General features: G+C 40.9%; 1 non-coding gene across 1 annotated transcript; it reads right to left on the reverse strand.

Moving 5' to 3' along the window:
• Window positions 1-22,702: 22,702 nt before the first annotated feature.
• Window positions 22,703-22,775, reverse strand: TRNAV-UAC (transfer RNA valine (anticodon UAC)). The gene has a single exon. It is a non-coding gene; the product is annotated as a tRNA-Val (tRNA).
• Between the last annotated feature and the right edge of the window lie 3,093 nt (window positions 22,776-25,868).

The following is a 25,868-nucleotide window of genomic DNA, read 5'->3' on the forward strand; positions in this document are numbered from 1 at the left end:
TTCAACTACTTCTTAAAATATAACACCTCCATTCTTCAGGAGGGCTCCTGACTTCAACTACAACTTGAAAATATAACATCTCCATTCTCCAGGTGGGCTCCTGACTTCAACTACTTCTTAAAATATAACACCTCCATTCTTCAGACGGGCTCCTGATTTCAATAAACTTTAAAATATAACACCTCCATTATCCAGGCGGGCTTCTGACTTCAATAACTTCTTAAAATTATAACACCTCCATTCTCCAGGAGGGCTCCTGAATACAACTACAACTTGAAAATATAACACCTCCATTCTCCAGGCGGGCTCCTGACTTCAACTATTTCGTAAAATTATAACACCTCCATTCTCCAGGAGGGCTCCTGACTTCAACTACTTCTTAAAATATAACACATCCATTCTCCATGCGGGCTCCTGATTTCAATAAACCTTAAAATATAACACCTTCATTCTCCAGGCGGGCTCCTGACTTCAATAACTTCTTAAAATTATAACACCTCCATTCTCCAGGCGGGCTCTTGACTTCAACTACAACTTGAAAATATAACACCTCCATTCTCCAGGCGGGCTCCTGACTTCAACTGTTTCGTAAAATTATAACACCTCCATTCTCTAGGCGGACTCCTGACTTCAACTACAACTTGAAAATATAACACCTCCATTCTCCAGGCGGGCTCCTGACTTCAACTATTTCGTAAAATATAACACCTCCATTCTCCAGGTGGGCTCCTGACTTCAACTATAACTTGAAAATATAACACCTCCATTCTCCAGGCGGGCTCCTGACTTCAACAACTTCTTAAAATTATAACACCTCCATTCTCCAGGCGGGCTCCTGACTTTAACAACTTCTTAAATTATAACACCTCCATTCTCCAGGCGGACTCCTGCCTTCAATGACTTCAAAGAAATGCGTTTTATTGTTATTGCTCCTTCCTGCCTCCTAAACCATTTTCCTTCTAACTTGAAATTATCTTCTTTCAGAACTGCTTCCCTCAAAACTGGTGTTTCATTCCTCTGAAGACTGCTGGGGATAACACCGGTGTTTCATTCAAAAATATGTTATTCTCCTCCTTCAAAAACTATTTCCCTTAAAGCTGGTGTTTTCCTTCCTCTGAAACTGCTTCCCTTAAGCCTTGTGTTATCTTCCTTCCAAAATTGCTTCCTTTAAAACTTGTTTGGCCTTCTTCCGAAAACTGTTGGGGATACCATTTTTCGCCAAACTTGCATTATCTTGCTTCTTCCCTAAATGGGTACCGGACCTCCAGAAAATTTTCAAAATGAAAGAAAATTTTCTGCCCCAGTTTGACAATCTTTCTTGTATCATGATGTCTTTTCATCATCTATAACATTTCTTGTCCCTGCTTCAAATCAAAGAAAAATTTTGTTAGTTTAAAACGTGGTGAATGGTCGTGCCACTCCTTCTTGGGATGGTTTTCTCTTTCTCCTTTCCCAACTTTGTGTTCCATTACATTACCAAAGCTTGCTGGGGATGAGATTATTTGTTAGGGATGATATTCCTGCTGGCGATCATATTCCTGCTGGGGATGGTTTTTCCCCCTCTTCTTTCCCTGCTCCGTGTTGTCCGACCCTCTTGGAACTTGGTCGATAATTTGCCAGGGATGCTCTTGTTTCTTGACGATTCTTTATTCACCAATTGTTGCTTCCCACTTTTCTTCATACTCTCCCCGAAATCCTAGACCAATCCATCATTTGGTTATGCAACGAACATCTTTCTCGTTCCATTGCATTATCTTTGGCCCGTCCTATCCACATTGTGTTTTTGCATCATCTTGGCAACTGGTAATAAGCTCTGAAAATCCTTTTCAAAAATAAACTGTTGGGGAGATAAAGTCTTTAAAAATAAAAAATGATGAATTCAAGAAAATAAGAGAAGAATAGTTTTATGAAAAATGTTGGGGAGAAGAAAAAAGGAAAAGAATTTATCTGAATGGTACAACTGATCCCAATGATCACGTCGAGCATTTTGTATTAACCAACCCAGTCTATTTATATCAATCAATCTTTCTGATGGCCTTACTTTGTTGGGGATATGTAAGCGCCCAATTCTTTTGTCAACTCAACATATTTGCACTGCTTGATGACTCGACTGATCCTTTCCGTCAATCTTATCTTGTTTGCCTCTTTTGACCCTTGTCGCCTCATAGTGCCCTTCGAGGGGTTTTCACTAATAAGACTCTCTCATTTCCCTCAACTCCCGTCGCCTTATGGTGCCTGTGAAGGTTTTCACCGATAAGACTCTATCATTTTATTTCTCTCAACTTTCGTCGCCTTATGGTGCCAGTGGAGGTTTTCACTGATAAGACTCTCTCATTTTATTTTATTTTTTTAGCTGGGGATTGGAGTGTTACCGATATGACTCTCTCTGCTGGGGATTCTTTCGGCTATCAATTCATTTCCAGCTTATGATCCTCTTCTCTGCTGGGGATCAGAGTGTTATTCCCGACTTCCATTTGCATGATTTGGCACTTCTCGGATACTGATCGGGAGGTCTTTTTTGGACATCAATATGGGTTTTTTGTGTATGGCTAAAAGAAAAGGGGTATCAAAAGGTTCAAAATAATTTTGATGGGTAAAACATTACAACTCTTGGAATCAAACTTCCTTCCCACAATTACAAACACAACTTTTGCCCCAGTTTTTTGCTTGGGGATTTTTATTTTTGTTACATTATGACCGAGCCGTGAGGCGCCTACGTATCCTTCTTTGAGGAATCAGGTCAAACGTAGTTCCCAATTCCTTTGTTTTTCTTGTGACTTTTCTTTTGTCTTTATTATCATTATTTTTCTCTTCTCTTTTTCTTTCATTTTCATTACTGATTCCAAAAGAGGGGTATGAAAGAATAAATAAGGCTCAAAAGGGGAAGCAAAGGTTGAAGTGTTTGGATGGAAGAACAAATTGCCTCCGTCATTTCATTCTCCGATACCATGCCAAATGCAAACAAACAACAATTACAATTAAAAGAAATCATACATAATATCTCTTAACTGCGTCAGAATTGATAGCCATGTCGACGCATTTCCCTTCGATATCTGTTAAACATAAAGCGCCATTGGATAACACTCTAGTTACAATGAATGGCCCTTGCCAATTCGGTGCGAACTTTCCCTTTGCCTCAGCCTGATGTGAGAGGATGCATTTCAGCACTTGCTGGCCCACTTCAAACTTCAGAGGACGCACCTTTTTGTTTTATGCTCTTGCCATTCTCTTTTGATATAACTGGCCATGACACAGAGCTGCCAATCTCTTTTTATCAATCAAGTTCAACTACTCCAAACGAGTTTTGACCCACTCGACATCATCAATCTCCGCCTCAGCGACAATCCGAAGGGATAAAATTTCAACTTCTGCCGGTATCACTGCTTCAGTTCCATATACCAACAAATACGAAGTTGTACCTACCGAAGTACAAACAATAGTGCGATAACCCAACAATGCCAATGGTAACTTCTCATGCCATTGTTTGGATCCTTCTACCTTCTTCCTCAGTATCTTTTTTATGTTCTTGTTGGCTGCCTCGACTGCTCCATTCGCCTTGGGACGATATGGTGTGGAATTACGGTGTGTAATCTTGAACTGTTGACATACTTCTTTCAGCAAACCGCTGTTAAGATTAGCACCATTGTCCGTGATGATCACTTTTGGGATCCCAAATCTACAGATGATATGGGAATGAAAAAAATCTACCACTGCCTTCTTGGTTACCGACTTGAAAGTTTTAGCTTCAACCCACTTAGTGAAATAATCGATGGTCACCAGAACGAACCTATGACCGTTGGTAGCTGCCGACTCAATAGGTCCAATGACATTCATGCCCCAGGCAACAAATGGTCATGGTGCTTACATGGTATGCAATTCTGTCGGTGGAGAATGACTCAGATCTCCGTGTATCTGACACTGATAGCATTTCCGCACGAAAATGATACAATCACACTCCATAGTGAGCCAATAGTACCCTGCTTGAAGAATTTTCTTCGCCAATACATATCCGCTCATATGTGGCCCACAAACTCCAGCATGTACCTCTATCATAACTGTCGTGGCTTGACTGGCATCTATACATCTCAACAATCCCAAATCTGGTGTTCTTTTGTACAACACTCCTCCACTGAGGAAAAATCCATTTGCCAGTCGCCGAATGGCTCTCTTTTAATCTCCGGTGGGCTGCTCCGAGTATATCCCCATCCTGAGGTATTTCTTGACATCATAGAACCATGGTTCGCCATCCAGTTCTTCCTCTAATATGTTGCAATAAGCATGCTGATCACGAACCCGAATATGCAACGGGTCAACATGAATTTTGTTTGGGTGGTGCAACATTGATGCTAAGGTGGCCAAAGCATCGGTAATCTCATTATGAACTCTTGGGATGTGTCTGAACTCCACTGATCGAAATTGCTTGCTCAGATCATGCAAACATTGTCGATATGGTATGAGCTTCAAATCCCTTGTTTCCCATTCACCCTAAATCTGATGCACCAGGAGGTCCGCGTCTCCCAAGACCAAGATGTGCTGGACATCTACGTCTGCAGCTAGTCGTAGACCCAAAATGCATGCCTCATACTCAGCCATGTTGCTGGTACAATAGAAACGCAGCTGAGCCGTAATAGGATAATGATGTCCTATTTCAGAAATAAGTACCGCTCCTATTCCAATTCCCTTCGCATTTGCGGCTCCATCGAAAAAAAACTTCCATCCTGGTTCCTTGGTCATTTCCAACTCATCTATATGCATCACTTCTTCATCAGGAAAATACGTCCTCAAAGGCTCGTATTCTTCATCAACAGGATTCTTAATCAAGTGATCAGCCAATGCTTGGGCCTTCATGGCCGTCCTCGTCACATAGACGATGTCAAATTCTATGAGTAATATCTGCCATTTTGCCAATCTCCCTGTGGGCATAGGCTTCTGGAAAATATACTTCAGTGGATCCAAGCGTGAAATGAGATAAGTAGTATATGATGATAGATAATGCTTCAATTTCTGGGCCAACCTAGTTAGGGCGCAACATATCTTCTCGAGTTGAGTGTACTTAACCTCATAGCCTGTAAACTTCTTGCTGAGATAATAGATGGCTTGCTCCTTCCTTCCTGTAATGTCGTGTTGCCCCAGTACGCAGCCAAACAAATTCTCTAGGACCGTTAGATTAAGAATTAACGGTCTTCCCGGCTCAGATGGAACCAACACAGGTGGATTTGATAAATATCCTTTGATTTGGTCAAATGCTTCCTGACATTCTGCCGTCCATTCTACCGCAGCATCTTTCCCCCGTAGCCGAAAAATGAGTTGACAAGTTGCTGTTAGTTGCGCAATAAACCTGCTGATATAATTCAACCTCCCCAACAGATTTTGTCTTGTTCTTCGGCGGTGGCAAATCTTGGATGGATTTGATCTTTGACGAGTCCAACTCAATGCCTCGCCGACTGACGATGAATCCCAACAGCTTTCTAGATGGAACACCAAATGCACATTTGGCCGGGTTGAGTTTAATATTGTACCTTCGAAGTCTTTGGAAAAACTTCTTTAGGTTTGCTACGTGGTCTTCGTGATGCTTGGATTTTATGATCACATCGTCCACGTATACCTCAATCTCTTTGTGTATCATGTCATGAAACACAGTAGTCATTGCTCTCATGTACGTTGCCCCAGCATTCTTCAAACCAAATGGCATTACCCGGTAGCAATAAGTCCCTCACGGCATAATGAAAGTCGTCTTATCCGCATCTTCTTCATCCATCAGAATCTGATGATACCCAGCATAGCAATCCACAAATGACCCGATCTCACGTCCGGCATAATTATCGATCAAGATATGGATGTTGGGTAATGGAAAGTTATCCTTTGGGCTTGCCCTGTTCAGATTGCGGTAATCGACACACACCCTGATCTTCCCATCTTTCTTCGGCACTGGCACCACATTAGCCAACCAATCAGGATATCGAGTGACCCGAATAACCTTTGCTTGCAGCTGCTTGGTTACTTCCTCTTTAATCTTCACACTCATGTCTGTTTTGAACTTCCTCAATTTCTGCTTGACGGGAGGGCATACCGGGTTAATGGGCAATTTGTGAACCACTAAATCCGTGCTTAACCCCGGCATGTCATCATATGACCATGCAAAAACGTCTTTGAACTCAATAAGTGCTTTGATTAGTTCTCCCTGATGTTCGGTGCAATGTGGATGCTTATTTTAGTTTCCCTGATATCATCTGCATCCCCTAAATTGATGGCTTCTGTGTCATTTAAGTTGGGCTTGGATTTCTCTTCAAATTGGCTTATCTCTTTGTTTATCTCTTCGAAGGCTTCATCCTCATCATATTACGATTCATCATCATAATCAACCTCTTGTACAATTAGTTATGAATCAGATTAATTTTTTAGACTGGGTTGAAGATCCGTTGTGCATGACATGTCATTAGAACCAATATAAAGAGAACTGTTCAGAAAGAAAAAAAAAAGAAAACAAAATAAGAAGAAAAAAGCTTTCACTTTATTAAAATACGGGATAATAGAGTTTCACACTTTGCCGAATACAAAACAAAACTGGATTACAACCTTGGAATAATCCAAAAAAAAACAAGAAAGAAAAATCAGAGCCCACTACCAAGACTCCCTCCGGGTAGGAAGGGGAGTAGCCATCCAATTGTTGATATTTGCCCTAGGCCCTACAAACTGTTCATCTAACCTACTGGACCCTTCTCCAGCTTCTATCATGTTGACATCGGCGAACAGCCTTTCAAAGCCCTCATTCAAATCTCCATCTGGCCCAATCAGTGGTCCGAGAAATTTCGGGACCGGCAACTTTCTAATACCTGCTTTGACAAATGATCTGGATAGGCACGGGATTGGCTTGGGAAGGACCCAGACTCTTTTCTTCAACTTGCGGGCCTATCTCACATCCGCCGCTGTAGGATTCAACCCCAACCCAAAGGTATCCAGATTTTTTGCCAAAGAAACCGGCTGAACAATACCCTGAAGATCAGCCCCTAAACCTTTGCCTGGCACAAACCCATTCTTCAACATATCCGAAGCTACCATGACAGTTGCCGCTGCTATTTTGTGAAGTGAGATGCTTTTACCCTCGAGAACTTTGTCCACTAAAACCGTATTGAAAACTTGGTAAACTCACGCCCCCTTGTCATCGTCAGTCTCTATGAAGGGTACGATGGCATTACTTACGGCGCTTGTATTGTCTTCCCCATGTACTACAATCTCTTGCCTATCCCACTCGAATTTGACCATCTGATGTAATGTAGAGGGCACTGTTTTGGCAGTGTGGATCCAGGGTCGCCCCAACAGAAGATTATATGACACTGCCACGTCTAACACTTGAAACTCCATGGTGAACTCGACCGGACCAATTGTTAATTCAAGTATGATGTCACCCACTGTGTCTATACCACCACCATCAAACCCTCGAACATAGATGTTGTTCTTGTGAATTCTGTCACCATCGACCTTCAGTTTGTTCAAGGTGGTCAAAGGACAGATATTGGCACTGGACCCATTATCAATCAGTACTCGAGTGACTATCGAGTCTTCAAACTTCACAGTCAAATAGAGGGCTCTATTATGTTTTGTACCTTCCACGGGCAACTCATCGTCTGAAAAAGTGACCATGTTGACCTCGAAAATATTGTTTGCTATTTTCTCCAGATGGTTCACAGAGATCTTATCCTGAACATGGGCTTCGTTCAGAATTTTCATTAATACCCGGCGGTGCTCATCTGAATGGATCAACAAGGATAACAATGAGATCTGTGTCGGGGCCCTCCTCAACTGCTCGATAATGGAGTAATCTTGCGCCTTCATTTTCTTTAAAAATTCTTCCACCTCTTCCTCGGTAACTGGATTCTTTGTCGCTACTGGATTGGCCCTTCTTAACTTTGCGGGAGCAAAACACCTTCCCGAACGAGTTAACCCCTTGTGCCTCACATATTTCCTCCACAACTTCCTTCCCATTATGCGTTACCATTACTTAACTGTAGCTCCATGGCACAGCTTTCTCGCTGATTATCTGCAATAGCATTACTGGCCTGATAACAACTGGTCTTATGCATGTCCCCTTCACGGCTACTGGCTTGCTTGATATCCCTTGTACCGTTACTTTGACCGGCTCTGGACTCTTGGAAACATCAGATGAACTCTTCCCCATCACCACCACTGGCTTGCCTTCTACCCTTTCCGACTGTACTACTACCTTTCCACTAATCGATTTTTCTTTCGGACTGGCACGGATCATCATTACCGTTTGTGAGGGCTTCTTGAGCTTCCCTCCTTCTTGCACTAGTTCGATCATGTGGGCTTCATGGTGTGCCGACAACAGGTTCTAATTAATGTTAGGTGCCTCTGGCTCCTAGACCTCGATCCTATTTGTGTCAATAAGATCTTGTACGGCAGTCTTCAACTTCCAACACTTCTCAGTATCATGCCCGGGAGCTCCCGAACAATATTCACAGCTTATCGAGTGGTCCAGATTTTTGGGAAGGGGATTAGGCAATTTGGGCTCCACATAACTTAGTAGGCCTAACTGCCTCAATTTGTGGAACAGAGTAGTATAGGTTTCTCCCAGTGGAGTGAATGTTCTCTGCCTCTGCATCCTTTCATTCCTGAAAGTCTAATTCCCACGGAAACCTGGTCCCAAAGGATTCCTGTAGGTCCTTGGTGGTGGATATGTGTTTTGTGGAGGTGGATATGTGTTTTGTGGAGGTGGATATGTATTTTGTGGAGGTAGCGCATGCCATTGCGGGCGAGCCTGAGGCTGGGTGTAAGTTTGGGCGTGATGGACAGAGAAATGTGGCTCTTGTGGTAGGTAGTAGAGCTGTGGAGGGCCGTATGGAATGTGTGGGTAATTTGAGTGATGGGGTCTAGGTTGGCAGTGAGGGGGGGACTTCTGGATCTGGACCAAGTACTTGCCTTGACTGTTGCGACATCTTCCCTTTTCTTCTTTCCGAGCGCACCTCCCGTGCCGCTCTGGATGGCCTGAGTGGTTACTTTAATCGCCGAATAGCTCAGGATTTTGTTGGACTTAAGTCCCTCTCCAATCATACCGCCAATTTTACTACTTCATTGAAAGATTTATCAACTGACATCACCAGGTGACCGAAGTAAGTTGGCTCCAGAGTCTGTAGAAAGTAGTCCACCATTCCCCCCTCTCTCATCGGAGGATCAACTCTTGCCGCCTGCTCTCTCCAACGAAACCCAAATTCTTGGAAGCTTTCCCCGGGCTTCTTCTCAAGTTTCAGCAATGTGAGACGGTCAGGGACCATCTCAAGGTTATACTGGAAGTGGCCTGCAAAGGCTTGTGCCAAATCGTCCCAGGTGTACCACCTGCTAGGATCATGTCTTGTGTATCATTCTAGTGCAGACCCGCTTAGACTTTGACAAAAATGAGCTATCAACAACTCGTTTTTTCCCCCGTCCCCTCTCATCTTACTGCAAAAACCTCACAGATGTGCCATTGGATCACCGTGCCCCTCGTATAGATCAAACTTTGGCATCTTGAACCCTGTCGGCAATTGAATGTCGGGGAATGGGCACAGATCTTTATAAGCCACACTGACTTGGTTGCCTAACCTATGGATATTCCTGAAGGATTGCTCCAGGCTTTTAAACTTTCGAAGTACCTCGTCTTGCTCTGGGCTCTTAGCCGGCTTTTCAGTCTCTACCGGGATCTCGAAGTGAGTATTATAAGTATGAGGCTCGGGTGCTTTGAAGGTTGGTTCAGGGGGTAATATTGGTTATCGTGAGCCTGAAACAACATCTCGCTGGATGATCTTTGCAGCATGGCTGGTGGGGGTGCCACAAAAACAAGAACATTTGGTGGAGGAGGGTTCTGATTGGGTTGTGAAGATTGGGGATCATAGGCATTTCTTCCCTGATAGTATTGGTGACTGGGGAAGTTTGTCGAAGGGTCGGGGGAAGGTATTCTAGCGTGTGTCCTGGTGGGAGAGTGGGAGTAACGGGAGGGTCGGGCACTTTTTTTACCCTAGCTAAGGCCAACTGCATTTCTTTCATCTCCTGTCTCATCTTATCCATTTCTTCCTTCAGCATTTGATTCTCCGTCCTTTCATCCTCGACACTTTGGTCTGAACTAGTCATGCTTTTTAGTATGGGCCCTTTGGATCTTGTTTGGTAATGGTAATCTGCCAGAACGTTCTAACAAACTAACTGGTTCGAAATCTCTGGATTAACAACAAACTTGTTAGAATTAGAGTTTAACACATATTTCAAATTCACGTTGGGGGATGCAATGTTCCTAGGCAGTTTAACCATTTCTAACATGTCTTTGATTCAATCGCATGTGTCATTCCGGCTTACTTTGTTTGTGCCTCGTTTAAGTGTTTCTGAAACTTTCTTTATCTCTCTTTTTTATTTCTTTCTTTTCCTTTCTTTTATTCACTTTGCCTTTTCTCTTTTCTTTTTAGTGGTGGTCGAATCTTATGTGGATTGCCTACGTATCATGTCCCCGCATGAATCAGACCGCGCGTAGTTCTGCCACAAGTGCAGAAAATAAAGACACTATTTTTGGATTTTTCAACCTTTACTAGCAAAACGTTTTATTACAAGGCAAAACATTTTTGAAAGAAAATTGACAGACTTGATACAGACTACAAACTTTATGCCAAAAAGGGAAATACAAACTCCGACGGACAACAGACTCTGAAGACAAGGAAAATACAGACTTAAACTATGAATGTTTTAGAGTTTTGAATTTTGGCGCCCGCGGGGCATCGTTCGGCCTCGCCGTGGGCTCTGACGTAAGGCCCCTTTGCAGATCTTTCAAATCTTCCATGATCTGGTGGACATAAATCATTATTGAAGCAAAGAAGGTGGTACGGTACATATCCTCACAAGCTAGGCACTTTATGGTGATGTGGTGCCCGATATCGTCGATTCTTCCCTTGATTCTGTCCCTTTCCATAAGCAATCGCTCTATTTGTTGATTCCGCGTCCCCAGCATTTGAGCGTTATAAAGGAGTTGATCCTGAAACTCATTCATCTATTTCTCCATTCGGGCCATTAGATCATAGTAGCGCTTCCTATCTACTCTGGCATCTCGGGCTTATCTGTAGATCTGCTCTTTGAGAGTGGATATTGTTTCTCTCAATATAGTGATGTTCCTTTCGTAGTCCCTCTTCATTTTTTGCAAAGACCGTGCTCGCTCTTCAGATCAATGTTTCAGTCTTTCCTTGTAAATACCAAAAGGCCCAAAAAGGTTATCATAAAAGCCACTCGTCTATGCTCATCCCATTTCTGACGGTTACTTTTGCTGCATAACTTGTTACCCGGGTTGTTGAATCCTCCGACATGACCGTATCTGTCGTATATGAAGCGCGGATTACAAAAACCTGCGGCCAAATCTAGGTTATGGACCATCCTGGGTATCTTTAACGAATCTAAAAACCAATGCACAGTGACAGCTCTTAGAGCAACCAGGTATTTTTGCCTCAATGGAACTTCAGCATTTCCGATGTACCCGACTATTTCCTCCAAAGTCGGGGTGAGTTCAAAATCGGAGAAGTGGAAGACATTGTGTGCTGGGTCCCAGCAGGTGACCAAAGCTCTTATGATATCCCCCGAGGCTGGATTTCCAATAAACCCGTAAGACCTTTTAGATATTTCTTGACCTCATCTTGCCCTTCACCACCTAAATCATCCCACCATAGCCGCAACTTGAAAGGGATTTTAGTCAGTATTGAAAAAGGTTCATTTTGCATCGTGCTCATCCTGCACATTTATTAAGGTGATTAAGCAAAAAATAAAATTTATTTGACTCAACGAATTGGCTATTTTTTTAATTTTTCACAGATTAAACGAAAGATCCGGTTTCGAACACGGCCTTTCAGCACTTCGGGAACGAAGATTTTGAAGCTGGGTGAGTCAACCGGTCAAAAATCCAAAAAATGACTACGAGTAGCCGTTTATGCAAAGTCAGCCTTCTGACGTCCCATTTGGGAACATTCGTCTATTTTGACAAAAACGGCGTCACCTGACTTATTTATGACGAAAATTAAAATTTTGACATTTTTGTAAAGGGGAGGTTGGACCCGATGAGGGTTGCCTACGTATCCCGCACCCTGTGAGAATCAAACCGGCGTAGTTCGGGTAGATAAAACAAACTTCTTTTGAAAACAAGACTCTTTTCAATGGCAAATAAAACCATTTTTCATAAACAAAACCCTTTTTTCTTTCATTTTCTCAAAAATTCGACAGAGTTTCGACGCTATTTGGACATTGATTTTTTTCAAAACATGTGATTAACTACCTTTATCTCTCTTTCCTCAAAGTATTCAAAAACCAGTCAGCATGCAAGTCCGAAGCAAACAAATGCACAAGTAGCAAGTTGGATGCATTAGGATGGTCTTTTGTCATTTTGGTACACCTGTCTTAGACAGACCCAACCCCTGTGTTGAGCCTCCAAAGTCAAATGCACATGATGCAAACAAATGTTTCTACTAGGGATCCGGCATAAAGCTAAGTTATTCTAGGTTCGTAACCTGGGTATTTGTTCTAGACTGTGTACCCGAGAGGACAACTCGAGTCGAGGAGGGGGCTACGTACCGGGGACCCGCAAGATCGTCCGGCTTTGTTGGTTTTTCCGCAAATTGTACTAGTTCACCTTTATTTTTGGGACTAATTGCTTGTTAATGACTTAATTATGTTATTTCAATTGTTTAAGAACGAATTGGGTGTTGTGTCGACTGGACTTGTCTTCACGAGAGGCGCCATCACGATCGGTTCTAGGTTTAGGGTCGTGACAAGTTGGTATTAGAGCCTAGGTTACATAGGTCTCACGAGTCATGAGCAGGTTTAGTAGAGTCTCATGGATCGGTACGGAAATGTCTGTATTTATCCTCGAGAGGCTGCAGAACCTTTAGGAAAAAACTTCATATTCTTGAAATTCTTGTCGTGCGAATCTGTTGATCCGAGTAATAAACTTCTGTTATTCTATTCTCACACAAATAGTGAGGACACGCACTACCGGTCAGGATGGACGACCACCAGTACCACCAGTTGTGGCCACTAGAGGACAAGGACGTGGTAGTGGTATGGGTATAGCCCGCACAACAGTTAGGGCAGCACCTGCAGATCCACCAGCCACCCCAGTTCAAGATCAGGTCCTAGTTGTAGATGCTCCAGCAGCACCAACTCAGGCACCAACTGTGCCCATTGTGATTCCGGGTCTTCAAGAGGCCTTGGCTCAGATTCTATCAGTATACACTAGCATAGCTCAGGCGGTTTCAGTTACTATAGCTACAACTACTTCTCAGGCCGGGGGAAGCACTCAAACTCCTGCCGCTCGCGGACCTGAACAGGTCGTGCAGGGACTTTAGACACTGGGGGCACATCCAGCCCAGCCGGTTGCATCTACTCAGGATTATGTAGCTCCTGCCATGCCAGAGGACGAGCAACGCAGGTTAGAGAGGTTTGGTAGACTTCAGCCTCTGACTTTCAGTGGTGTAGAGGGCAAGGATGCCCATGGTTTCTTGGACAAGTGTCAGAGGATTCTTCGCATAACGGGTATTCTGGAGACCAGCGAGGTTGCTTTCACTACTTTTCAGTTTTCTGGAGCTGCCTTTACTTGGTGGGAGGCTTATGAGAGGCGTAGGCTTGTTGGTGCAACACCCCTTACCTGGCAGCAGTTCTCCATTCTCGTTTTAGAGAAGTATGTGCCATAGTCTCGTAGAGAGGAGCTGCGCAGGCAGTTCGAGTGGTTGCGTCAGGGAGAGATGACTATGATGCAGTATGAGATGAGGTTCTCCGAGTTAGCTCATCATGCTATTTGGTTGGTTCCGACAGATAGAGAGAGGATTAGGAGGTTTATTTATGGCCTCACATATCAGCTTCGTATTCTCATGACCAGGGAGAGGGTGATTGGTGCTACTTTTGAGGAGGTTGTTGACATTGCTCGTGAAATTGAGTCTGTTCGTCACTAGGAGCGAGATGACAGGGAGGCCAAGAGGCCTCGAGGATCTGGTAGTTATGGTGGTGCTCCTTCGAGAGGTCAGTTTTAGCACGGCAAGGTCCATCCATTCAGGCATGCTCAGCTAGCTCGCCCATGTTATCGTGGGGCGTCATTGGGTCATGGTTCTCACGGTTATCATCAGGGCTAGTCATCACTCAGTGCCCTTCCAGCTCAGAGTTCGTCCCGTGCTCCGTTAGTTTAGGGCTCTTCTATGCTAGGTGCATCTGCTAGTCATTCCGGTGTTAGGGGTTCCCTTTAGTCCTCGTCTCCAGCACCCAGAAGTTGCTATGAGTGTGGAGATATGGGTCATATGTGGAGGCAATGTCCTCGTCGTCTTGGGGGTTCATCTCAGCAGAGGAGTCAGCCATCGGCTTCAGCGCCAGTTACTTCACCACCCCTTACCCACCCAGATAGGGGTGGAGGTCAGTCAGCTAGGGGTCTCCCTAGAGAGGGAGGTCGATCATGTGTCGGTCAGGCCTGTTTCTATGCACTCCTAGCTAGACTCGATGTTATTGCTTCAGATGTTGTGATCACAAGTATTGTCTCAATCTGCCACAGAGATGCTTCTGTATTATTTGATCCCGGTTCCACTTATTCTTATGTGTCATCATACTTTGCTCGTTATTTGGATATGCCCCGTAAGTCTCTTGTTTCATCTGTTCGTGTATCTACTCCGATAGGCGATACTGTTATTGTAGACCGTGTGTACTGGTCATGTATGGTGACAATTGGGGGTCTGGAGACCTGAGTGGATCTTTTGTTGTTATGTATGGTAGACTTCGATGTTATATTGGGCATGGATTGGCTATCTCTGTGTCGCGCTATTTTGGACTGTTATGCTAACACAATGACATTGGCTATGCCGGGTGTGCCACGGATTGAGTGGCGAGGTTCGACTGATTATGTTTCCAGTAGGGTAATTTTATTCTTGAAGTCCCAGCGTATGGTTGGGAAGGGTTGTCTTTCGTATCTAGCCTTTGTGAGGGATGTTGGTGCAGGGACTCCCAGTATTGATTTTGTTCTTATTGTGAGGGATTTTCCTGATGTGTTTCCTGCAGACCTGCCGGGCATTCCACCGGACAGGGATATTAATTTTGGTATTGATCTAGTGCCGGGAACTCAGCCCATTTCTATTCCGTCGTATCGTATGGCACCAGTGGAGTTGAAGGAGTTAAATGAGCAGCTTCAGGAACTCCTTGATAAGGGGTTCATTCGGCCTAGTGTGTCACCTTGGGGTACGCTGGTTCTATTTGTGAAGAAGAAGGATGGCGGTATGAGGATGTACATTGATTACATGCAGTTGAACAAAGTAACAATCAAGAACAAGTATCTATTGCCTCGTATCGATAATTTGTTTGACCATCTCCAGGGAGCGAGGGTGTTCTCCAAGATTGATCTTCGTTCAGGTTATCTCCAGTTGAAGATCAGGGACTCGGATATACTTCAGACAGCTTTCAAGACACGATATGGTCATTATGAGTTCTTGGTAATGTCTTTTGGGCTGACCAATGCCCCGGCAGTGTTCATGCATTTGATGAAGAGCGTGTTCCGACCTTATCTCGACTCGTTTGTCATAGTCTTCATTGATGATATTTTGGTATACTCGCGTAGTAAGGAGGAGCACGCGGGGCATTTGAAAGTTGTGTTGTAGAGATTAAGGGAGGAGAAACTTTATGCAAAGTTCTCCAAGTGTGAGTTCTGGCTCAGTTTAGTGGCTTTCTTGGGGAACGTGGTGTCCAGTGAGGGTATTCAGATTGATCCGAAGAAGATAGAGGCGGTTTAGAGTTAGCCCAGACCGTCCTAGCCACAGAGATTCGTAGCTTTCTTGGGTTGTGGGGTTATTACCACCGGTTTGTTCTAGGATTTTCATCTATCGCATCGCCCTTGACCAAGTTGACTTAAAAGGGTGCCCTATTCAGGTGGTGGGATGAGTACGAGGAGAGCTTTCAGAAGCTCAAGACTGCATTGACCACAACTCCGGTGTTAGTTTTGTCATCAGCTTCAGGTTCATATACCGTGTATTGTGATGCTTCGAGAGTTGGTATTGGGTGTGTATTGATGCAGGAAGGTAGAGTTATTGCTTATGCTTCTCGTCAGTTGAAGCCCTATGAGAAGAACTACCCTGTCCATGATTTTGAGTTGGTTGCCATAGTTAAGCATTGAAGATTTGGAGGCATTATTTGTATGGCATGTCTTGTGAGGTGTTTACTGATCATCGTAGCCTCTAGCACTTGTTCAAGCAGAAGGATCTCAATTTGAGGCAGCGGAGATGGTTGGAGTTGCTAAAGGATTATGATATTACTATTTTGTACCATCCGGAGAAGGCCAATATGGTGGCCGATGCTTTGAGCCGAAAGGCAGTGAGTATGGGGAGTTTGGCATATATTCAAGTTGGAGAGATAACTCTTACAGTTGATGTTCAGGCTTCGGCCAATTGGTTTGTGAGGTTAGATATTTCGAAACCTAGTCGGGTATTGGCTTGTGTGATTTCTCGGTCTTACTTATATGATTGCATCAGAGAGCACCAGTATGATGATCCTCATTTGCTTGTCCTTAAGGACAGAATTCAGTACGATGATGCTAGAGATGTGACTATTGGTGATGATGGGGTGTTAAGGATGCATGGCCGGATATGTGTGCCCAATGTAGATGGGCTTAGGGAGTTAATTCTGGAAGAGGCCCATAGCTCCCGGTATTCCATTAATTTGGGTGCCGCGAAGATGTATCGGGATCTGAGATATCATTATTGGTGGAAGAGAATGAAGAAGGACATTGTGGGATTTGTAGCTCAGTGTCTCAATTGTCAGCAGGTGAATATGAGCATCAGAGACCGGGTGGCTTGCTTCAGCAAGTGGATATTCCAGAGTGGAAGTGGGATCGGTTCATCATGGACTTTGTAGTTGGGCTCCCACATACTTTGAAGAAGTTCGATGTTGTTCGGGTGATTGTGGAGCGGCTGACCAAGTCCGCGCACTTCATTCTATGTGTACTACCTATTCTTCAGAGCGGTTGGCAGAGATCTATGTGTGGGAGATTGTTCGGTTGCATGGTGTCCCAGTTTCCATCATTTCAGATAGGGGCACTCAGTTTACTTCGCAGTTTTGGAGGTCTGTGCACCGAGAGTTGGGTACTCAGGTTGAGTTGAGCACATCTTTTCACCCTCAGACGAACGGGCAGTCCGAGTGCACTATTCAGATATTGGAAGACATGTTACATGTTTGTGTCATTGATATCGAAGGGTCATGGGATCAGTTTCTACTGCTCGCAGAGTTTGCTTATAACAACCGCTACTAGTCGAGTTTTCAGATGGCTCCATATAAGGCTTTGTATGTAAGGCAGTGTAGATCTCCAGTTGGTTGGTTTGAGCCAGGTGAGGCTAGGCTATTGGGGACAAACTTGGTGCAGGATGCTTTAGAAAAGGTGAAGATAATTCAGGAGAGGCTTCGTATAGCGCATTCAAGACAAAAGAGTTATGCTGACAGGAAGGTTCAGGATGTGTCCTACATGGTTGGTGAGAAGGTTCTGTTGAAGTTTTCACCCATGAAGGGTGTTATGAGATTTGGGAATAAGGGTAAATTGAGTCCTCGGTTCATTGGACTTTTTGAGGTGCTTCGAAGGATTGGGGAGGTGGCTTATGAGATTGCTTTGCCACCTAGCTTGTCGAGTGTGCATCTGTTATTTCATGTTTCTATGCTCCGGAAGTATATTAGGGATCCATCTCATGTTCTAGATTTCAGCACGGTGTAGTTAGATGGTGATTTGACTTATGATGTGGAGCCAGTAGCTATTTTGGAGCGTCAGGTTTGAAAGTTGAGGTCAAAAGATATAGCTTCAGTGAAGGTGTAGTGGAGAGGTCAGTCCGTGGAGGAGGCTACCTGGGAGACCGAGCGAGAGATGCAGAGCAGATATCCTCACCTATTTGAGGCTTCAAGTATATTTCTTCATTCATTCGAGGACGAACGTTTGTTTAAGAGGGGGAGGACGTAACGACTCGGCCAGTCATTTCATGAGTTACCGCTCTGTTTCCCCCACTTCTGCTTCTTATTGCCTAGCTCAGTTGTACTTTGTGTTATCGGGTTGGTTGGCTCGGGTTCGGAGAGGTTTTGGTATGGTTTGAGACACTTAGGCTCTTTTGAGTGAGCTTAAGTTGAAAAAGTCTACCTGATATTGACTTTTGTGTTAAAGGGCTCGGATGTGAGTTCCGATGATTTGGATAGCTTCGGGAGGTGATTTGGGACTTAGGAGCGTGATCAGAATGTGTTTTGGAGGTTCAGAGTAGATTTAGGCTTGAATTGGCGAAATTAGAATTTTGGCATTTTTCTGGTTGATAGGAGAGATTTTGATGTAGGGGTCGAAATGGAAATCCGGGGGTTGCAGTAGGTCCGTGGTGTCATTTGGGATGTATGTGAAAAATTTTAGGTCATTCGGGCGTGGTTTGATAGACTTTTGATCAAAAGCGTAATTTGGAGGATTTTGAGAACCTTAGGCTTGAATCCGTTGTGTTGTGATTGATTCGATGTTGTTTGAGGTGTTTTGAAGATTGGTATAAGTTTGGATGGTAGTATATGACTTGTTTGTGCTTTTGGTTGAGGTCTCGGGGGCCTTGGGGTGATTTCAGATGGTTGACGGAAAGATAGAAATATGGAAATGGCACCTGAAGTTTTAGGACTGCTGTCATAACTGCATCTGCGGTTGAAAGGCCGCAGATGTGGAAGACCAGTCGTAGAAGCGGAAGGAGCCAAGGAAGGCAGGGATCGCAGAAGTAGTTAAGGAACCACACCTGCGATGGTGCAGGTGCGGGTTGTGCATCGCAGATGCGAAAAATTGAATGCTTAAGTAATGACCGCAGAAGCGGTTGTGCAGGAGCGAGTACTGGACCGCAGGTGCGAAAAGCCTGGGCCAGAAGGTATAAAAGGATTCCTTCGCGATTTTTGAGTTGTACTTCACCATTTCAAATCAGTTTTGGAGTTTTTTGGGAGATTTTAAAGAGGGATTAAAGGGATAACGTCTGGAGGTAAGATTTTTGAACCTAATAATCGATCCTAAGGCATTATTTCACTGATTTGGCCTAAGATTAATGAAAATTAAGGGTTACAAATTGGAGATTAGGGGTCATTTGTGGTTGGATTTTGGGACTTTTGATATGTATGAACTCGTGGGGAGATAAGGAATCTATTGATGTAAATTTTATTGAATTTCGAGACGTGCTCCCGGTGCTCGGGTTTTGATTAATTTCGGGATTTATATTGTAAATTGATTAATTTCGCATGGGCTTCGTTCCCTTAGCATATTTTGACGTCGTGATTCTGAGTTTGGATAGATTTGACGCGAGTTAAGGCCGATTCGAGGGGCAAAGACGTCGCGGGCTAGAGTTTGGACCGGATCGAGGTGAGTAATGATTTTAAATGTTATCTTGAGGGTATGAAACCCCGGATTACACATCGTTATGCTATGTTAAGGTGACGCACACGCTAGATGACGAGCGTAGGGTCGTGCACCATTGGGGATTGTGACTTAGTCTGTCCCGAATGACTGTTTTACTGCGTATTTGGTTGAAAACTATTTGTTATAATCATGTTTGGGCTAAATGACATATTTGGGCCTCGTGCCAACTGTTTTGGACCCTTAAGGGATTTTTACTACTATTCCGCACTATTTTGACTTTATACTTGTACTCATCATGCTTTTTTCTACTGTTTTCATAACTCAGTCATGTTTACTCTGTTTTAACACATTAAATGATATTTTGGGTTGAGCTTCATGTTTTACTGTTGCCCGAGTGGCTTATGAGATTCTGACTGAGTAAGGCCGAGGCCTGTATTGTGAGGATACTTTTGGGTCGGGCTGCACGCCGCAACAGTGATACATTGATTTATGATTATGAGGTCGAGGGCCTGAGATTGTACGCCATAAGGTGGCTTGATATGAGGCCGAAAGCCTATTGATTATGCCACGAGATGGCTTGATATTGCGCTTGGGCCGTAAGGGGCCCCTCCCGGAGTCTGTACACCCCAGTGAGCGCAGATACCTATTGTGATATGAGATATAGCCCGAGGGCCTGGTGTTGTTCCATGTTGTTGCCCGAGGGGCTGATTCTATTGGTATTGTGCCTGAGGGGCGGTTTCTATGTGTTTATATTTTCTAGATGCCTGTCATTTACTTGTTTAACTATTAAAAAGGTATTTTAAAGAAGCTTAAACTGAACTAAGGTGTTTTTACGAGATTTCACTATTTTATTGCACTTTACTGGTTTTACTATGCCTCTGTATAGCATGTTGTTGTGTTTTTACGTGATTTCTTATCGCTCAGTCTTCATTTATTATTATTACTCACTGATTTGGGGTACTCACTTTACTCCCTGCACCCTGTGTGCAGATTCAGGCGCTTCAGGTCCTGCTAGCGAGTGTTGATAGCTTCCAGCAGATTTTTGGAGTCCACTAGGTAGCTGCTCGGCGCTCGCATCCTAGTGTTTCTCCCTCTTATCATTATTTCTTTCCCTTGTACTGGATTTTGTATTAGACGGTGTGGTCCCTTTCCTGTATTCCAAAACTTATGATAGATGCTCATGACTGGTGACATCCTGATGTTGAGTTGTATTGATTTTTCCGCAAATTGTACTAGTTCACCTTTATTTAGGGACTAATTTCTTGTTAATGACTTAATTATGTTATTTCAATTGTTTAAGAATGAATTGGGTGTTGTGTCGGCTGGCCTTGTCTTCATGAGAGGCGTCATCATGATCGGGTCCGGATTTAGGGTTGTGACATGATTGTCCCATCACTTTCTAATATTTTTTAAAGAAGAATGTGTGTAAGCTATCAGGTTCTGGAGCTTCAAAGGTTTAAAGGGAAAAATAGCCCTAATTAGAGCTGTCAAAACGGGCCAGGCCAACCTAACACTCGTGGACTTTTAAATTTGGTGGGCTAGGACAGGCTGGCCCACCATATGAATGAGCCTTAAAATGGCGTGCCTAACCTAGCCCTAAGAGGATCGCGGGCTAGTGCGGGTTGGCTCTTCAATTTTTTTTAGAAAAAATTCTTCAAATCCTTAAATATTTTTTCGTGACGTAGTTGATTAATCATATAAACAACTTTTGTTTGCTTAAAGAGTATAAAAAGCATATATTTGACGAGGAATCTCGTAATTGAAATGCAAATTCCTTATATGTTTAGCTCTTCTTTTTAAAATTATATGAATATTTTTTTAATATTTTTCTTTCATTTTCCTCAAACTTTGCTTCAATAAGTTTATATGCTGAGGTTTTTTAATTTAGGATTAACATCATTTACTGATTTCATCATTATAGTCCATAAAATATGTTTAAATTCCTGAAATTTGCTAGTGGTCAATCTTTTTTGTGTATTTAAAATTGATCTTTTTCTATACTGAAAAGCAGTTTAAGTATTAATAATATATTAAAGTTATCCAAATTGATAATTGGCTACTTAAAGTAATATTTTCTTTTAAAAAAATATTATTATTGGCCACCTAAAACTTTTTGAGTTTGTTATTAATTAAGCAAAAGAAAAACTAATTTTCTTATATTACATGCATGTCAAAAATCTAAATTCTAGTTGATATGGAAGGGTAAATGAGCAATCTAGGGCTAGGGAATGTGGATTATAGTTAATAGTTTTTTTTAGTTTTTACTAGTTTTAAATATTAAATATTTAATAATTAATTAATTTGAACTTAATTGATTTTTGGCCTACGGGCCAGCCCAGACCCAGCCTCGATCAAGCCTCAAGTGCCAGCGGACTGATTTGGGTCGGGCTTGTTGAAGAAATCTACTCTTAGGAAATTTAGGAGAATTTTGGATACCGTTAAATGGTAAGCAACCCCCACTTCCAACCAAGAGGTTGTGAGTTCGAGTCTCCCCAAGAGCAAGGTGGGAAGTTCTTGGAGGGAAGGATGCCGGGGGTCTATTTGGAAACATTCTCTCTACCCTAGGGTAGGAATAAGGTCTGCGTACACACTACCCTCCCCAGACCCCACTAAGTAGGATTATATTGGGTTGTTGTTGTTGTTAAATCTAGCTTAAAGTCTCTTTTTTCTATGAAAGAGATCACCAAAAGTTTTTCTTTTCCATTCCAAAATATCGTTTCCAAAAGATTAAGCAGCATCACACTAGTTCTTATCTTTCCAACTCGAATTAACCATATTAATGAAATCAGGATACTACTACAATAAACTATTATTACCATTATAAGTTTCTCTATTGGAAAATTTGAATATCCGAGATTATTATTTTTTGAAAATTTCTTACAGTCCAATTGTACACTCTTTTACACTTTTAAGCATTATAAAAAATGTTTTATGACTTAATTAACTATTTTTCTTTGAGAAAAGCAACTTAGAAGAATTATCCGTAACTCATTACTTGAAAAATATATATAAATATCTTTCAATATATTTTTATAACAAAGTTTCACATATTGAGTGAGTTGAAACAAATGACACGCTAATAAAAGACGTAAGATTTTTTTTTGGTCTAATCTATGTATCAAAATATTAAAGAAAAATATATATTTTTAATTGCTCCCATAAATAATACTATAAAATATATGTTTTTTGGCTAGCGAATGTCATTAGCTTCAGCTAACTAATTTTGTATTTTGCCAAATATTAAACTGTAATATAGATTTTTTGGAAAATATTTGTTTAAACTAAAGTAGTTTTCGCATAAACCAGAAACAACAACAAAAATTGACTTGTTGCTGCCCAGGATCGAACTGGGGACCTTCAGTGTGTAAGACTGACGTGATAACCACTACACCACAGCAACTTGATGACAAAGCAAAGTGATTTGTGTATACTGATCTAAGAAATGTATTTATAAAATTAGATGCAACTTATCGGAACTGTCACCAAAACTAATACTTAATGTAATTGTTTCTTAATAAAAGTCCCAAAATGGAATTAGATTATCACTAGAACCGAAAGTGACCGTCCATGCTAATATTTGTTCATCTTCTGTTTCTTTAAAATCTAACCAGACGTAACTCAGCTCATCCAAAAAAAAAATATATATATATATTATTATTATGTTGTTGTTGTTATTAGAACTTAGTTCAAATATTTTAGGCAAAATACATAGTTTACCTATCAACTTTGCAGCGAAATTTCTGTTACACACTTCTTTTTCACGGGTAGTCTTTTACACACTCAACCTTTCAAAAGTGTGTCTAAGACACACCACTTTTGTGCTTGACCAATTTTTCAGATAACGTGAAATTCACGTCCTAACAAGAGCGCGACACGTGTCATTGACTTTAAAAAGGAAAAAATAATAATAGAAATTAAAATTAAAATCTATCTTCTTCATCTTTCCATTGTCTATCTTAAGCACCATTATTGCTACCATCATGGTTGTTTGTGAGAAAGTTTCCAATAATACCAAAATTTAACTACACTATCGAAACAACTAGCCAAAAATAATCGAGCAACAAATTGAGTTCAATAACCCAATAATCAACAAGACCCAATTAAATTTTCAAACTTTTTTTGATACCCCAACAATAGTGGATTCTAGATTTTTTTTCACCAAACCTTCAATACTAATGTTAAGGCTTTTAAATCTATCACAAATAAATAATTTTCACAATATTTGGACAATAAACCAACAAATTTCGCTCAATTTTAGATCTAAAATTGATATTTTCTTTCAAAAAATAGGATTTTTTATTGGTTTTACGCGCTTTTTTGTGTGTAAACACGCAAGTGCTATCTGGTCAAAAATAGTGTGTCTGAGACATACTTTTAAAAGGTTGAGTGTGTAAAAGGTTGAGTATGAAAGAAAGGTATGTAACAGGGATTTCGCTGCAAGGTTGATGAGTAAACTATGTATTTTGCCAATATTTTACGATTAAATATCAATATCAGCTAAGGGAATTCAAACATAAAAAAATAAAGATGCAAACAAGCTAAGCGGATTCAACAACTAATATATATACATTAAAAAAATTAACCTTATATATACAATTAGTAAATGATAGCTCGTGCTATGCACGGGCCCAATAAGCGTATACTAAATATTAAATTAGTTTTGGATTTTCATATAATAAATGGTCAGGTTTATTATTTACTTCTTTTAGTTGGTATACGTAAGGTATATTCTAATGATACATGATTATACATATAATATGAATGGATCATACATATGCAGTTTTTTTTATTTGTTAATAGTTCGTCTTCGAAGATAAAGTTAGTCTTAAATCAAACAAAAATAACTGAAAAGAAAAGAATATACTATAATTTTTTTGGTCCCAACTATTTCCTGAAAAATAAATTACAAAAGGAGCTTGCTTGATGTTCATATTGTGCTAATCGTTGTACTAAAGATTCATTTTTATAACATAAAAGATTTGTTACCATCTTAAATACAAAATTCATTTAGAGTGATTTTAATATATTTTCAAGATAAATATTTCTTTTATTCATAGCATAAAAGATTTGGCGACATCTTCAGGTAAGGAATTCATTTTGAAATTTTTGTCAAACTCTTATTAAGCTTTCTATTCCCATATTTTAGAGCTGGATTACAATTCTAATATAAAAAATTTCAATCCCCTTTCAAGTACAAGATATGTACTCTCCAAGAACAAGACTTAATCACATAAGTTTTTAAGTTAGAAGTACTTTTACTTTTATAAGTTTTATTGAATAATTCACTTTAACTATTTGGTTTTCCAATTGTCCTGCTAACAATGAACACAAGTTACTTAACAAGCATTTTCATTCCCAATGATTGAAAAGAAGAATGGTCATATACCGTTGCATTTATAGTTTTCATTTGTGAATTAGAGTTTGTTTGGATTGACTTATTTTAAGTACTTTTCAGTCAACATCGCTTTTAAGTTATTTTGTAGTGTTTGAATAAAGCAAAAAAAAAAATACTTTTAAGCACTTATTTTTAAGCTACAATGATAAAAATAAGCCAAAAGCTAAAATTCCTAACTTATGATTTATACTTAAAAGTCACTTAAAATAAGCTCATCCAAACATGCTCTTAATAGAATTTATTTGCACCTATTCTTCTTCTAGTGGTAAGTGACAATATAGTGATAGTATATAATCCTTTGTTCAATCCTTCTTCTATTATAGTACTCCCTCCGGTTCACAATAAGTGACCAATTTATTTTTTTTATTTTGTTCCAAAATAAGTGTCCATTTATATAAATAAAAAATTCAATTTGTTTTTTCAAAATTACCCTTATGTATGTATCCCTAAAAAGTCATTTACTTCTCACATTTGAGAAGAGAAGAAAGTGCTACTATAATTATGGTGCAACATTTAATGAAGGGTACTTTAGTCACACTAACTATGTTCGTCTAGAATTTAGTATTTCCTTAATGGTTGTGCCCAAAGCAAATTGGTAACTTATTATGGATCGGATGGAGTAATAATTAACACAATTTAGTTAGGACGCCCTTTTTCTTTATATAGTAATTGAAGAGCTTGGTAAAATAGTCTCTTTATTTATTCTTTTTTCATAATAATGGATAGTGCTTGTTTTTCTTTGTTACTTTAGATTGACTCTATTAGTCTAACTAAAATTCTTTACTCAATTTTTTTTACTATTATTTTTGTAAGAATTTAGAGTTGAGTATGCTAAAGTTAGATCGATTATTATTTATAATGGTGAAAATAAAAGATTTAATTTTAATTTACAAAATGAGCTTAGTTTGTTTACCCAAAAAAAGGGCCTACTATTATTTATTTACTCTATAAGATTTTACAAACAAATATGCTAAAGTTGGAAAAAATTTGATTTACAATGAAGTAAAGAATGATCAAGTTTACAAAAATGAGGCTTTCTTTATATACTGTATAAAGTTCCTGTTGAAGAAGAAGCATTCAAAAGCGTGCCAAAAGAAC

The sequence above is a fragment of the Nicotiana sylvestris genome, chromosome 10 (assembly GCF_000393655.2).
Source record: "Nicotiana sylvestris chromosome 10, ASM39365v2, whole genome shotgun sequence".
Lineage (NCBI taxonomy): Eukaryota > Viridiplantae > Streptophyta > Magnoliopsida > Solanales > Solanaceae > Nicotiana > Nicotiana sylvestris.